This window comes from Parasteatoda tepidariorum, chromosome 9 (genome assembly GCF_982258835.1).
Source record: "Parasteatoda tepidariorum strain Cologne lab strain chromosome 9, Ptep-v5.0, whole genome shotgun sequence".
In the NCBI taxonomy this organism is placed as follows: Eukaryota; Metazoa; Arthropoda; class Arachnida; order Araneae; family Theridiidae; genus Parasteatoda; species Parasteatoda tepidariorum.
In genome coordinates, this window is record NC_141763.1 from 9,902,548 (window position 1) to 9,919,783 (window position 17,236).

Genomic DNA, 17,236 nt, shown 5'->3' on the forward strand with positions numbered 1-17,236 from the left:
TTTAAAGGATGTCGAATACTTGCATAACTATCAATAAATTTATTATAAACATTTATTGATCCAAGAAATCTTTGCAATGATTTTACATTTTTAGGGGGTAATAATTTTTTAATAACCTCAATATTATGGTTATCGGGTGACACAATTCCATTGCTTATTTCATATCCTAAAAATTCTATTTGTTTTTGCAAAAATGAACATTTTGAAAGTTTTAATTTTAAGTTTTCTTGTTTACAAATATCAAAAATCTTTTTAAGATGGGTTAAATGTTCATCATAAGAATTAGAAAATATAATGATATCATCAAAGTAGTTTGTAGCAAATTTAATTTTATGTTTATTTAAAATTCTACGAATTGTACGTTGAAAGATGCTTGGCGCATTCTTCCAGCCAAAAGGTAATCTTAAGTATTCAAATAGACCATTGTGAGTAGCGAATGCTAATTTCTCAGTGTCATCAGGATGAATACGAACATGATGATATCCCTGTGATAAATCTATTTTAGAATAATAACAACTATTAGATAATTTTTCAATTAAAGACTGTATTAAAGGTAGAGGTTCAGAATCTGTTTTTGTAATTTGATTTAATTTTCTAAAGTCAACACATAAACGACTCTTTTTATTTTCATCTTTTTTAAAGACTAAAGTTACAGGGGCAGCATAAGGGGATGAACTTTCTTTTATAATGTTATTTTTTAACAATTCTTCTGTTTGTAAATCAATTTCCTGTTGTTGTTTTGGGGATGTTTTGTAAGGCCTTAGAGATATAGGTAAATCTGATGTTAACCTGACTCTTTGCGGTTCGATTCTAATTTCTCCTACGTCATGTTTATGTTTTGCAAAAATATCATCATAACTTTTTAAAATTTCTTTTAAGTCCACATTTTCTATCTCGCTTTCATTTTTTATTTTTTCGTCGATATTAACCTGATAATGTATGCATCCATTACCTAGATCTATCTCCGAATCATTTGAAAATTTTGGACATTTTTTCTTTTTCCTATTTGTCCTTTTCCTTTTATTTTTGTTACCCTTTACATTATTTTTTTCAATGTTTACTTTAACTGAAACATCTTCAACTTTTATTTTTTCAACATTTTTAACTTTAACATTTTGAGAGTTTTGTTGTCTAATGTGCAAAGATAAGTTGTCATTGTTAGAATTAGCAGAGGTGATCAATCTCTTACCAAATTGAGTAACAACTGGCCCGACACAATCAATAGACAAACAAAAATCTTTGCAAGTCTGCAACCCTAATAAAGCATATGGTAAATCAGTATCAATTATAAAAAACTTAGCTGAGTTAACAATTTCGCCTATCTTAAGGGGAAACTCACAAATTTTGTTAAGTGTTAGTTGACCTTTCGTTTGGGTAACATTTAATTCCTCACATTTTTTAATAGGAATATTCAATTTTAACACCAAATCTTTTGGTATTACATTTAATGTTGACCCGGTATCAACATTCAACAATATCTCTTTGTTAACTTTTTCATTTTTATTTTGTTTTGGACGTCCTTTTAGGTATTTATTTTCCACTTTACCTCCATTTAGGTATTCATTTTTAACTATATATCCATTTTCAACTTTATATCCGGATATTATTAATTGCTATTGATTATTTGTCATATTTTGAACGTTCATTTCAACAACATTGCTAGGGTTGTTTACACATGAGGAGCCCATGTGAAATTGATTTAAAAGTCCTTTCTTTGAGCAATATTTACATTGATTCAATGGGTTCTCCTGTGTAGTATGATGTATTTTGGGTTTTGTCACATTCGGGGTTACACTTTCATTTTTAGGACAAGCCGGGGCTTTATGTCCTGGTGCATTACATTTATAGCACTTTATGTCATATTTTGGGTTTTCCATTTTTTTCATAAATGGTCCCTTATTATTTTGAAATTTATTTTTGTCAAAGTCACTTTTAATTTTTTCATAAATTTTAAGTTTTTGTTTAAATTCAAAAAGATTATTGGCTCCATAAAGAATTGATTTATTATTTGTTTGGTCTGGTATTCCCTGAATTATGTAAGTGATTAGAGCTAAGTCTTCAATATCACTTTGAGTTGAAATTTCTTTCATTTTTAGGAAATATTCTTGAAGTGTTTCATTATACCTTTGCTTTCTTTTTTGCAACATTGCATGTACTTCTGCACTATTACAACTAAGTCCGAATTCTTCAAACAAAAGATTTTTTAATTTTTCATAAGAATTTAAATGAGTTTCACTTCTAATTAAAGTTAATGCATTTCCCTTCAAACATCTTTTAGCAAATAAAAATTTTTGCATATCAGACAATTTAAATAAGGTAGCATGAGTTTCAAAATTTTCAAACCAAGAATTTATATTTTCGTGTTTTTCTCCTTCAAAAATAGGAGTAACTGCTTCAACATCAGCGAAATTAACTATTAATTTAGTTTCAGGTTCTCTATTATTTAAATCATTACTAGAATTTTGACTTTAGGATGCCATATCTTTATCAGTATAAACATGAGTTTGTATTTCTTTATCAACATACATTTTAGTATTTAAACTAGCTTGTGTAAATTGACTTACACAATTTTTAATTGGTAAATGTGATTCAAAATCCGTTTGAGTTTGTTTACATTGAAATTGTTTAGTTTCCTCCTCATCTTCAGAGGGATTTTCAATTACTAAAGAATTTTTTAAAAAATTGCAATCGCATAAGCAAGTTAAGATGTGTTTGGCAATTTCATCTTTATTTCCTTCACTGGAAATATTTAAAATGTCTGAAATTTTGACTAAGTCCGAAAAATTGAAAGTATTACAAATTTCTTGTAGTTTGTTTGAAAATTCTTCATCGTTTGGTTCAAAAGAAAATTCAGAAAAATTTAAAATTCTGTTACGGTTTAATCTAGAAAAATCATTTGGAAACAAAAGTTTAAATAATAACTTAATTTTGTTTGCCGTCACTAATTTAATTGACAATTGAATCACATTTATTTCCTTTAAAAACATTTTAGATGCACAATAATACAATACTATATCATAATATTATATATAAAAAAATATATAAACACAAGAAATACAATCTAACTCTATTCCATTATTCAAAATAAAATATTTAGATTACTACTGATATCTAATATTACTAAAATATTTAAGCATAACATTGAGACAGATAAAAAAATGAGAGAGGAAAAAAAAATATATCTACAGTCAATCCTTTCCATTTGACCTTCATCTATTTTTCTTTGACGAGAGACACAAAATATATAACTTTTTAATTCACAACTTGAGTAGTAAGAATTGTAGGATCACTCGGTGTCGAATCACTACCATGTTTGATGTTTCTTCCAACTTTGTGGCACTATGGAATTGTAGGGTCATCGGATGGGATACTTTCACTGGTTTCAGGGGGACACTCTCCAGCATTCCAGGCGCAACGAGGTACCAGTAGTACGGGTGGAAAATCGCCATCCTTCCTTCCTTCAACGTTTTTTTCACTGCCGATTTTTTTCTCCTCCGGGGGTGATGGAAAATTTCAACTTAGCAGTCAGCCAGACTACTTTACGCTTAGTTTTTGCGAGATAAAAATGGGTAAACTTCCTCCGCAAGTATTATCCTGGCGTCTTGTAATAACAGGGCTCCAACCCTGTTATTAGTGTTGTATTTAGCTTGAAATAATTGCAGTCATAAGCCATCAGACGTTCTGAACAGGTTTATTAAATGTAGGCTGGCATTGCTAACAGTTGACGTCCAAGCTCCCTACGGGAGGGGAATGGACAAGACTCCGGACAATTCCGGCACAGCTTATCAGGATCACATTATGATGAAAAGGACACGCAAAACAATGCGTTCTTAGGTTTTATACCAACCTAGATTTGAAGTAAAAAGGCACATTCGTACATTCCTTGTATCCTTACGCATTAAGGAAAATCATTTCTGCTTCCTTATATGGAATTGAAAAAGGGCACAATTCTATAAATAACTCTTCCTTTGAAATATAAATCTATTTATATTTCAATGGTATGTTTTCAGCCTTGAATTCCCAAAATAGAATCTCTCTACGCTTATTCTTTAACAAAGACATTTTATGAAACCGAAAGAGTTTTAATTCTTTTATTAATACAAAAGTATTTATTATTTTTGTATTACATATATATATATATATATATAATCATCAGCATTGGCACGACAGCCCTTTGTGAGCCTGGACCTTCCTCAGAAGCTTTTCCTATTCTGCCCTTCTCCCAGCAATTGATTTCAAGTTCTTTACTTTTAGGATGGCAAAATCCTCCTCCACACAGTCTTTCCATCTTTTTTCGGGCCTTCCTCTAGGCCTATTATTGGAGAGGGCTGCATTAAGGACTCTTAATGCTGTTCGTTCTGGGCTCATTCTCACTACCCATCTCATTCTACTTAGTTATATATATATATATATATATATATATATATATATATATATATATATATATATATATATATATATATATATATATATATATATATATATATATATATATATATATATATACATAATCGTTTCAAATTTCAATGTATTCTACTCAATAGACACTCATTTTAATAAAATTTTGTGTTTGAGTATTTAGTTCATATTAAATACTTTCTTAACTTATTCATTTTTTCACATTCAAAATACTGGACAACATGCAATTTTATCACTTTAGAAATAATAGCTCTTTTTTTATTTATATGATTTTGCAAAATTTTATTTGTTGAAAAAGTAATTGTTCTTACCCTTGTTGATCAGAATTTTTAATTACGATGAAAAATTCATTTTAAGAAAGGTAAGAAATTCTATTTTAATAGCCCTATGATATGGCATGTAAATATCACATTATTTGAGTCTTGTATATTTTGTTTCATGACTAAAATGTAAAGTATACTATAAAAATAGTCCACGCTGTGAAAAAAAAGTTTTAAAAAAATGAATTTTTCATTTATTTATGAAATAACAAAAAAAATAAAAAAAAAATAATTTAAATTTAGAAAGTTATTATTATTATTTTTTCGCATTTAAAAGTCAGCTTTCCTCAAAGCTGTATATTTCAAAGCAAAAATGAATTTTGAGTCATTACTTAAAGCTTTGGTCTTAGAAGGTTACATATTTTTCTTTTATAGGTTAAATATTTTCCTTAAAAATATATACATATTTTCATGTATATATTTTTTCATGAGTTCCTAATAAATAAAAGAAATTTTTTTTAAACCTAAATGGTTTAGAGGAAAAAATACTTTCAAACCCAGATTTATGAGGGACTAATAATTGTTTTAATCCAAAAATTTACAAGATCTAGAGTACAAATGAGCAAAGTATGTTAAATATCTTATATATCGGATTCAGTTAATTTTCACCAATAAGCTGATGATTAATAGTATTTTTTTACTTTATTCGAAAGATGTAAAATGGAAGGTCGGTGTCAGACACACTCAATAATTGTTTTCTGACAAATTCATACTTATACGTTTCAACACACCCATACACTTCATATTATTTACCTCTGTAATATCAGGTACATCGTTAATACCAGCATTTATTTTTTGGATCAATTGTATAAGGACGAGATTTAGATAATTTGGGGGAAAAGTATTGACCAAAAATGGAGTCAGAGGTTTCCGTACCTTTATTTCGAAGCACTTCATAGGGATCTACTTACTTGCAGTACAGTATGTATCCATGGAAACGGTATTAGAGAAAATGTTCATCAGTATCTATCACCATTCAACTATAGGAAAAGCAGTGATTAAATGCCAATGCCTTCTTTTTTTTGTCGAGCTACCGTTTCTTTTTGAAGGCGTCCTTTTCACCAACGGTTAGCCAGGCAATTTCGCCAAATTAGGGGACGAGGATCTGCTTCACTACCGGGGCCATTCATTTTCCACTGAAAAGAGTGAGAATTCTTGCTGACTAAGATTGGCGGCCACTTGGCTAATCTGATAAAGTGTTCTCAACTAAAAATCCTTTTCTGTTGACTTCATTCTTGATTTGTGGAACACGGTCTCGAGTAGACGTGAAAAAGTAGCCAAAAACCTTCCAAGTAGTATGTTACATCGAAACGCCTTTTACCTTCTTTTTTTTCCCTCTTTTATTTCCCTTTTCATTTTGGCAACGGGCCTCGAAAACGGCCGTGATTGGTGGGAGAGATTTGTCAAGTTTCCATTAAGGGTTTGTGTGTTGCGTTCGGTACTTCATTCGACTTTGAAATGAGAGGAGAGAAGAATTCGGAAATGGCGCTTTGTGAGGAATGGGTGAATGAAAAATAACGGGAGAATGAAATATTAGGTGATATGAAGATGGCGACAAAGTAACAATAAGATGGAAGGGTTGCTTATTAGGATTTTAGCCAACCTCAACATTTCTCGAGGGCTGTAATAAGAGACATTATTCATGGAGATCGGAGTTTCCGTCTCATTTAAGAAGCTTATTCCATACTATTAGTAATAATAAGTTATCCGTTTTCTTTACTGTCCCCGAGGCTTCTGTTAAGGACTGTGTTAAAAAATAAATATGAAAATAATAATGAAAAATAAATATGAAAATAATAAAAAATAATTATGAAAATAATAATGAAAAATAATTATGACAATAATAATGAAAAATAATAATGAAAATAATAATGAAAAATAATTATGAAAATAATAATGAAAAATAATTATAAAAATAATAATAATAAATAATTGCGAAAATAATAATGAAAAATAATTATGAAAATAATAATGAAAAATAATTATAAAAATAATGATAAAAAATAATTATGAAAATAATAATGAAAAATAATTATGAAAATAATAATGAAAAATAATAATGAAAAATAATTTTGAAAGTAATAATGAAAAATAATTATGTACAGGGTGTTTCATACTAAGTATTATATATGCTACTGTGAATGACAGAAATAGGTGGAAGTTGACTTCCACCGGTGAACATTGACAGTCACATTGTCGCTTTGGTAAATGTTCGAAATATACACTTGTTCTAATTAAGTGCTACTGCCCGGTATACATTTGCCCGGCATACCCTAGTTCAATATTTTTTTTTAAAGTTCAGTGATGTATCTCCTAATCTATACTCAGCAGATATTGAAATATTGAATAAATCTAATAATATCAAAGAATAAATTAATATTAAATGGGGTATAGCAAGTATTTTGGACATTCACCAAAGCTTTGACATTCACCGGAGAAAGTCGACATTCTCTTGATTTTGTTCATCCACAGTAACATATATAATTTAAAAAAGATAATGGTCTCAAAGGTTTTTTTATTGCTGTCCATACATTCCAATTATGCTGAAAAAAATTATGTGCAACATAAAAAAAATAATAGTCAAAAATCAGTTTCTCATTGTTGAATTTAAATTCTAATTAAACTGAAAAATCCTTTGTGTTCCTTAATTCTCAAAGAAGATATGGAATCTTTTTCTGTCAAATAAATAAAGCTATAACGGAATTTGCCTATAAATTATCTCTTATTTAAGGGTATTTTAATTCTCTTCAGTTTTTATCACAGAGCTATTTAACATGCTTTCGTCGAAGTTATCTATGTATATTTGCTTTAAAATTGCTTTACTGTGTAAATTCAAGTTAATTTACCTTATTTCTTTTTTAGTTTTATAAAAATGCCATTCTATGATGATAAATGATTGCGCGACATTTTATGACAAATATATTGAGTTATCGTTTTACAATTTTTGAAGAGAAAATATTTTATCTTCAAATTATAAGTTATTTTTATAATATATTTCATGTAAAACTATGTATTGTCAAAGCATCTAATTAAAAAAAATTTAAATAGCAAAGAAAAAAAATATTAAATATAAAATTTTTGGATTGTTTCAAAAAAATCTTTTTAGCCGAAAAAATAAGCGGATCACTATAAGAACCAAAAAATAAATTAGATTTAAAAAGAAAAAAAACATAATGTGAATGAAATTTTTAAGAAAACGGAGCAAAACGATAATTTTTAAATTTTATCCCAATGTATACCAGGATCAAATTTGGGTTTTTGCAGTTTAAATACAACAGTTATTGAACAATTCTAAAGTAATTAAACAGTTTTGGAACTTTTAAATCAATAATTTTTATTTTAATGCAATAAACTGTTTATCGTAGAAATCTGCTTATCAAGAAAATGTGATTGCAAAAATGCAAATGTGCAATCACATGTGCGAAGCAATCATGTTGTTAAGCCAATTTAAGCAGCCTAAATTAGCGGTTCCCAAATGATGTTCTGCTGAACCCAAGGGTCATAGGGGTTCCGAGAATTAAGAATTTTTTTAAACAGTCATGCTTGTTGAAACCTCTCGTATTATTAAACGTATTAATCCTCTTGTATTATTAAATGTAACTTATTAAATGCATATCTAATTAATCCATTATTCATTTAATGTTTTTATGAAATTATTTAATTGAAATGCTTGTGAAGAAATAAATTTCAAAACCATGTTTTTCTAATAGCAACACAATAAATGAATTATGAAAGGGATATGCATTTATGAAAAATTCCATTAGTATTTCGAATCGAATAAACGCAACCTAACTCAACAAGTCGGTTTCTCTGATAACCGTTGTCAAGGTTTATTTTCGTTCGTTTTCGTTTTTATTTTAACGGAAAGCATATTTCAACTCATTTCCGTTTTGCAAGTTTAAAAATCAAATTAAGAAGTAGGCTAGATTTCCGCTCTGCTATTGTTGTCGCAGGCCATTAGGGCACCGGGGCGCAATTGTTCTTGTTTTCCAGTGGTGCCATCTATCGTCAAGAATTCTACTTCTGCCACACCCATACACGTTTATAAAGCTGACCCATTCCTTCATCCACAGATCATAATTTTGACTTGAACCAGAGAACGATCAATCTCTAATCCAGTACCTGTCGTATCGGCTGCATCAGGCTATTGCGATCGTATCATCACTGTACGACCATAAGTATAATTTGTTATGGGAACATGGAGGACTTTGCGATCTGACAGATTTAATGTGCACCAGTCACCACTTACTACTCGGGGAGTCTTCAACCGGCTGGATTTGAACTACCGTTCTCACGAACGAGAGTCCAGCGCCCTGCCAACCAAGGCTGTCCCGTCCATTGTCTACTGCTCTAGACCATCCTTCTTTATTTACCTGCATATAACAGATACTGATCTTTGCACCTGCGGCCAACAAGGTTCGCCTGAACAGTATCTCACTAGTTGTTCCTACACTGTCTCCTGGCATAGTCGTCAACCTAGCCCAACAAGTTTAGAAATTTGGCAGAAAACTTTTATTACAAACAATACTTTAAACAAAAGATTAGTAACAGTAATGAACTTCTTAGCGGATAATGACTATCTATTAAAATTTTCATAACTTCCCATTTCACATGTATAATATTTTTTTTTTTGTCTTATTTCTTCTTAAATTCCACACTTTCAGTAAATTTTTTATTTTTATTTTTAATATCATGTTATTTAGGCTGGAGTGGAGCTGGACCAGTGGCCAAGTCCTGGGCTATATGGTTAAGGGTTTTCATAACCTAGGTACATGCTCAGGGCTTGGAGGAAAGAAGAAAAAAAAAAGTAAATTTAACTGTCCGACGTAAAACAGAATTTTATGACCAAAACGATGCGATAAAAAAATTTCCTTCCTTATTGATGCCCTAATTAATTCGAATATTTTCAAAATAACGAATAAAATTTAGACCATTACATATTTTTACAATAAGTAAATATCTTTTTTAATTTATATGCTTACAATTCCTAAAGAAATCAAATCTTGCTTAGTTCCGCCGAAAGAAGGTAGATCGATTGCACTTCCGATAAAAATTAGGCGTTATAAAGTTTTTATCCGTGGGAGTTATATATATTTTTTATTTCTTGATGGAATAATACATGTTTTCAATCCCTACTATTAGTTCACAGTCTCCCTATATCTTGTTCAAATTTTTAATCGCTAATAAAATACTTTTTATTCATCCACTCGAATTCAAATACATTTTTTTAAACATTTAGTGGGTGGCACTATGTGTTAATACAAATTTTTCAAATATTAATTCATTAATTAATTAAGTTTAGTTTTATATGAGTGAAAAAATTATAATTATTTAATAAAAAGTGACTATAAAATTTTTCTTTATTGTCCTAAGCAGGAATTGACTTAAAAATTGTTTTGTACTACTTGTTATAAGGATATGTTAACATAAATACTTCATTTAAACATTTTAAATATATGCATTGAAGGAAGAGATAAAGAAAATTTTCTACAGCTTTTTTGTTAGAAGTAAAAAAACAAGACGTGGTAAGTTTTGAAGACGATGCTTTTCTAGCAAACTATCAGAGATAATACCGTATTATCATTTTTTGCAAGACTCTTGTAAGAAAGTCTTATTTTTTTACAAATGTTTCATTGATTTACAAATCGATAAGTTCAGATCGATATAATGATCACATTATATTCAATATTCATGCTACACTATAATTTTGTGACAATATCTATTCTAATGCTACCAACCTTGTCTGCTATGCCTATGGTTAAATTTAGCTTTTCTTAGTAAAGTGTTTTCTTCTAAGAAATGCATCACAATGTTGTGTCTAAAACTTGAGATAAAATATGAAATATTCATATTTATGCCAGACATACAATTTTCAATGTTTTTGATACACAGCTTTTGTAACATTAATCTTCATAGTAGTTAAACAGATGATCATACTAAACTTTTTATGTTTATTTCTTTTGACAGTATATTTTCAAATAGTTGATAGTTTGAATCGCAATAAGTATTTTATATCTAACTTTTTCATTTGTCAGTTTTGTATCAAATTAGCCAAAGATATAAATTAAAGACTGTTTTAGCAGCTAAAGATATAATTTAATTTAGTTAACATTGTATTATAAGTTAGCTTTGTAGAAGGCAACTTTCTACATGTAAGAGTTTCAAATTAGTTATTTTAATTTTATTTTTTCAATCCACCTCGCTGTACATATTTAACATTGTCTAGAACTTATAACATCAACTTTTTTCACCATTCCTTCCAGTATAGAGATTTTTGGAATATTGGATTTAATCTAATTTTTATAAACCATTAGCAAACATAAAATAAACTACACCTCTTTTAGGAGAGATATAGAATATGTAATTGTAAATCAGTTAATTGGTTAACATAGATATTACTACACAATATTCAAGTACTGTCTTTCTGATTTTTGAGTACAATTTGAATACATTGAATACAAAAAGTGTTATAAACTGAATCTGACTACAAAGAACGACCACTGTAGTTTTAAGTTTATTTTAACACATGGTTCAAACTAACGACATCACTTAACGCATGGTCTCGTAATACTTTTCACATAATTTCGCAGATCATTTTTTGACTCAACATTTTTCACATGGACCTAAAATCCGAACTTAACGGAAAATAATGTGCGAAAGATAATAGGGCAACGAACGATATCACTTAACGCATGGTCTCGTAATACTTTTCACATAATTTCGCAGATCATTTTTTGACTCAACATTTTTCACATGGACCTAAAATCCGAACTTAACGGAAAATAATGTGCGAAAGATAATAGGGCAACGAACGATATCACTTAACGCATGGTCTCGTAATACTTTTCACATAATTTCGCAGATCATTTTTTGACTCAACATTTTTCACATGGACCTAAAATCCGAACTTAACGGAAAATAATGTGCGAAAGATAATAGGGCAACGAACGATATCACTTAACGCATGGTCTCGTAATACTTTTCACATAATTTCGCAGATCATTTTTTGACTCAACATTTTTCACATGGACCTAAAATCCGAACTTAACGGAAAATAATGTGCGAAAGATAATAGGGCAACGAACGATATCACTTAACGCATGGTCTCGTAATACTTTTCACATAATTTCGCAGATCATTTTTTGACTCAACATTTTTCACATGGACCTAAAATCCGAACTTAACGGAAAATAATGTGCGAAAGATAATAGGGCAACGAACGATATCACTTAACGCATGGTCTCGTAATACTTTTCACATAATTTCGCAGATCATTTTTTGACTCAACATTTTTCACATGGACCTAAAATCCGAACTTAACGGAAAATAATGTGCGAAAGATAATAGGGCAACGAACGATATCACTTAACGCATGGTCTCGTAACACTTTTCACATAATTTCGCAGATCATTTTTTGACTCAACATTTTTCACATGGACCTAAAATCCGAACTTAACGGAAATAATGTGCGAAAGATAATAGGGCAAAGAATAGTTATGTAGTACAGAGATGTATAGTTACTATATTGCGAAAATATAATTCAATAACTAAATGAAAAAATTCATAATGCACCATTTTATGTAGCCAGCATTTGAATACACATTTTTTTTTTTTGCACCGTGGCTCAGAATTTTTTACAGTGTTAAGCGAATGCTATTATCTATAAAATTATTGTTTTTTTTATACTTTTAGAGCCTGTAATTATTTATTTATAGTGAGATTAGTTTTTGAACAAAAGAAAAAAAAAGTTACCGACTTCAAGTAAACTGCTAAAGTATCGCTAAAAAAACTCACGAAAAAGTATCCCTAAATAGTAACTGCAAGCATATCCCGCCTAGAAATGTCATCCATGATAACCTGTTATAATTTTAACGAAAATAACGTGTAAATACATGCTGAAAAACTAAAATAAAAGTTCAAAAAACCTTTAGTGTAATACACAAAAAATGAATATACATATCAACGGTCAATAATTTTCTACTAATTAGACATCTAATAAGCGACTTACTAATAAAATTACACGCTTAAATAAAGCTGCGCTCTACATTAATTAAATTAAGTGTATAACTAAAGACAGTAGAATGCTTTAATTAAGTCGAGTATAGACATGTATTTTTTTTTTAAAACCTGAACAGAGGAATTTAAATAAGACTTTAGAAATTGCTTGCCTTCTTACACTTCGAAAGAATTTTCAAGTCTCTTATTTTTTCCTAAAGTGTGTTAATTAAGAGTTAATTAGATATTTAAAAGTTATTAATAATGCAAAACCTTAAAAACGTCGTCGTAAGTAACACCGGTGAATAATTCATTAATTAGATCAATTATCTTCCGATGGTTTTTACGAGCAAAAAAAAAAGATTCATGCATTAAAACAATTAGTTCATAGTTATACTCATAAAAGTACTAAAAATTAATGTTGAGTTAATTAATAATTAAAATATTCTATTTAATTAGAATTGGAAAGTTAATTATTAATTATTGACAATAATTAAATAAATGACAATAATATAAATTGAATTTTAACATTAATTGTAGTGTTAGATTTAAGGGACGGTTTATTAATGATACCCCACTTACCTTCGATATTTTTAAATGTAAGGGACTTCAAATTGTCCAGAAATTTGTAATTGGCTTTAAATATTCTAATAAAATAAAGCAAAAAAAGGTCGTTAAAAAAGGAAGCTTCTCGTTTTATTAAATGCTGTCTTCAAAACCTTTTTGTAGTCTCCTGACATAAAAATACTTCTGTAGATATCAAATTTTAACCAAAATGTGTGACGCCACATTTTTCGTCATAACTAAGCATTCATATCAATTGTGAATCACCTTTAAGAAGTTGCCTGACACATTTTTGAAAGTCTTTTAAAATAAATGCGACTTTTGCCTTTATACGTTTTCTATCATTTAGTACTATTGTATCATTTAGCAAAGAAAAAAGAATCATAAATATTTTGCGAAATTAAAGTTCATCATGCTAACATTTCTACTCACAGATATCGAATAATATTGTAATTTATTATAAACACAATTTTATTTCTTTAAATATTAGTAACAATGTTTTAACAATATCAGCAATCAATAACAATATCAGTTTTAACAATATTAACAATATCTTTCTTTTAGGATCGGAAAAACTAAATTCAAATTATTAAACTTAAAATTTTCACTACTACTTTTTTAAAATTAATATACTGAATAATAAAATTTATTCCTCTATTTCAAAAGAAAAATTGAAGTAATATATCAAATATTTGCATTCCGAATTTCATGGAATTATACTTTTTGCCGTAGTATGCCATTTATAACTTAGTGAAACGTATAAAAATCTGTATTTCTAAAGAAAAATTGAATTAATATATGATATATTTATATTCCAAATTTCATGAAACTATACTTTTTGCTGTAGTATGCCTTTTATAACTTAGTAAAACCTACAAAACTCTATAGTTCAAAATAATTAAAATGCTCCGAGAGTCCCGCCTTATAGTGCCGAAGCCGACGGGGCTTCCCTTATAGTGAGCCAAAGACACAAATGAAATATACTTCAAAATTCTATAGTTCAAAAGAAAAGTTGAATTAATATATCATATATTTATATTCCAAATTTCAGGGAACTATACTTTTTGCTGTAGTATGCCTTTTATAACTTAGTAAAACGTATACAAATCTCTATTTCAAAAGAAAAGTTGAATTAATATATCATATATTTATATTCCAAATTTCCTAAAACTATACTTTTTGCTGTAGTATGCCGTTTATAACTTAGTAAAACGTAAAAAACTCTCGATTTCAAAATAAATGTTGAATTAATAAATCATTACTTATATTCCAAATTTCATGAAACTATACTTTTTGCTGCAGTACGCTGTTTATAACTTAGTAAAACCTACAAAACTCTATAGTTCAAAATAATTAAAATGCTCCGAGAGTCCCGCCTTATAGTGCCGAAGCCGACGGGGCTTCCCTTATAGTGAGCCAAAGACACAAATGAAATATAGTTCAAAATTCTATAGTTCAAAAGAAAAGTTGAATTAATATATCATATATTTATATTCCAAATTTCAGGGAACTATACTTTTTGCTGTAGTATGCCTTTTATAACTTAGTAAAACGTAAAAAACTCTCGATTTCAAAATAAATGTTGAATTAATAAATCATTACTTATATTCCAAATTTCATGAAACTATACTTTTTGCTGCAGTACGCTGTTTATAACTTAGTAAAACGTATAAAACTCTATATTTCAAAAAAAGATGAATTAATATATCATATATTTATATTCCAAATTTCAGGGAACTACATACACAAACGGCTTTGATTTCTTCGGTAAATAACATCAACACCTTATTAAAAGAAAACAAAACCAACTCTCAGAGATCAGAACTGAAAATTTTTTCACAAATAACTAAAATCATTTTCATGAAAATCCGAACTTTTTATGTAAAAAACAAAAAAGAAACTTTAATAATTATTTTTTTTAAAATTTTGTATATAACTCTTTTGAAGATTTATTTATTTTTATTTTCAAGAAGTTTTCTATGGCTATTCCATCACTTTTTAATCTATGTATAAATATAGCATTTATTTCTTGAGAGAGGAAAGCGTTGTTTCAGAGTGCAAAGAATTAATGCAAAGAATTCTCAGACAATTTCTGAAATCAATGAAGCTGAAAATTGGGTAATTACTTACTTCGATTTTTCCTGTTCAGTGCACCAGTTTTTTTCTCTCACTCTTGAAAACTGTGAGAATGTGAAAAATGTTAGAGTATAATTGATGTATTGGAAAATCGAAATAAATGAAATAATGCGGATAAATAATAGCGACCAACGTAAAGTTAGATTTCGTTAATATTTTCCTCCTTCCTCTTTTAAAATGTTTTAAAGAATTTTTATTCAAAAAGTTCACTAGAAAACAACAGTGGTCAACAATTTTATTTGGCTGTGGAGCATTAAATGATCGTGTTACTTCTGTCGGTATCCTGGCATTACAAAAAATAGAAATAGAATATAAGTAAATAGAGGTAAATATTCTAAACCTCAATAAAAGTAAATATTATAACCAAAAAAGACAGTATTAATTATTGTGAAAGTATTTAATATGAAAAATGAAATATTTTTATTAATAAATTTCTTTTGTGTATGCATATGCTGATAATGAATTAAATAAACTAAGTTATGTTTTTCAATAGAAAAAAAAACCTTTATAAAATTTTGGAACAGTGATCAGAGAAACGTTATTTTTTAATCTCGAATTTAGTTACTTTATTAATGAACTGAATAGCTCGATGATAACAACTTATGGAATTATTTATGTATGCGTACATTTTTCTCATATTGTATTTTATGTTTTGGAACTGAAAATTGTTTTTTTTTTTAATATTTTGTGTCTTTTCTCTTTGGAATTTTACATAAATAATTTCATAAAATCGACTAAAACATAGCATTATGAATCATTATGATTTAATATAAATATTGCTGATTTAAGAAATCTTAGCTCATGGAACCGCTATTCTGTATCATTCATTTTCAAATGGAATTTATTTATCATTCATTTTAGTTTTTTTTTATAGAAACAAAAGAAAAATATATTATATAGATTAGGATTATACAATCTGCGTGTCAAATAGCCTTCATTGTACTGTCTCTACCTTGCATTCAAAAATACACTGAAAAAGCCTGCTTGCCCAAGTGCGATTTATGATGGTCCTACATCATTTGATGATCACCATCATCCAACATTTTTCATTATGCGTTCATGGTTTTTTTGATATGCCATACTTTCATTCCATGATGTAAAATGCTACTTTAATGCTATGATGGTTAACCATCAAGAGTTTTCTCATGGACCAACAATCCATGATAATCCGTGATGGTCCATGATGGTTCCAACTATACATTTCCATGATGGTTTAACGGAAATTCTGGTTTGATCTCAGAAATATACCATCAAAACTTGTTTTTTTATGATGAACCATCATAAATCAGTCTGAATTCCTACATTGAGATGATGGTTGTTCATGATCGTTTCAACATTTGTTTTCTCAGAAACTATGATGGAGATTTCTGGTGCTTTAACACGAACAAACTTCAAAACTAGTTGCTATTCTTAGGTTGGACCATCGTAAATCAGTTCAAATTCCTACATTGGGGTGATGGTTACTTATGTTGGTTATCATTACCAATATAACGTTTCATGATTAAATTATTGATGATTACCATCAAGATTATGTCGGTCTATCAATGGAAAACCATCAAAAAGTTTGACTTGGTTAGTTAGAGTTAATAATTTTAAGAGTGTTTACAAATAAATATTAATAAAGTTCAGAACAAAACAATAAAATTTTAGATTTCAGAAGTGCAAGTTCAAGTTGTCAATAGATTTTTTCCCGACTTTTTTTTTTAACTAGAACGTATTCAAAACAAATCTAGTTAAAGAGTTTCTTCAAAATTCGTGATTTAAATATTTGTACATAGTAAAATACTATAAAATTAATTATT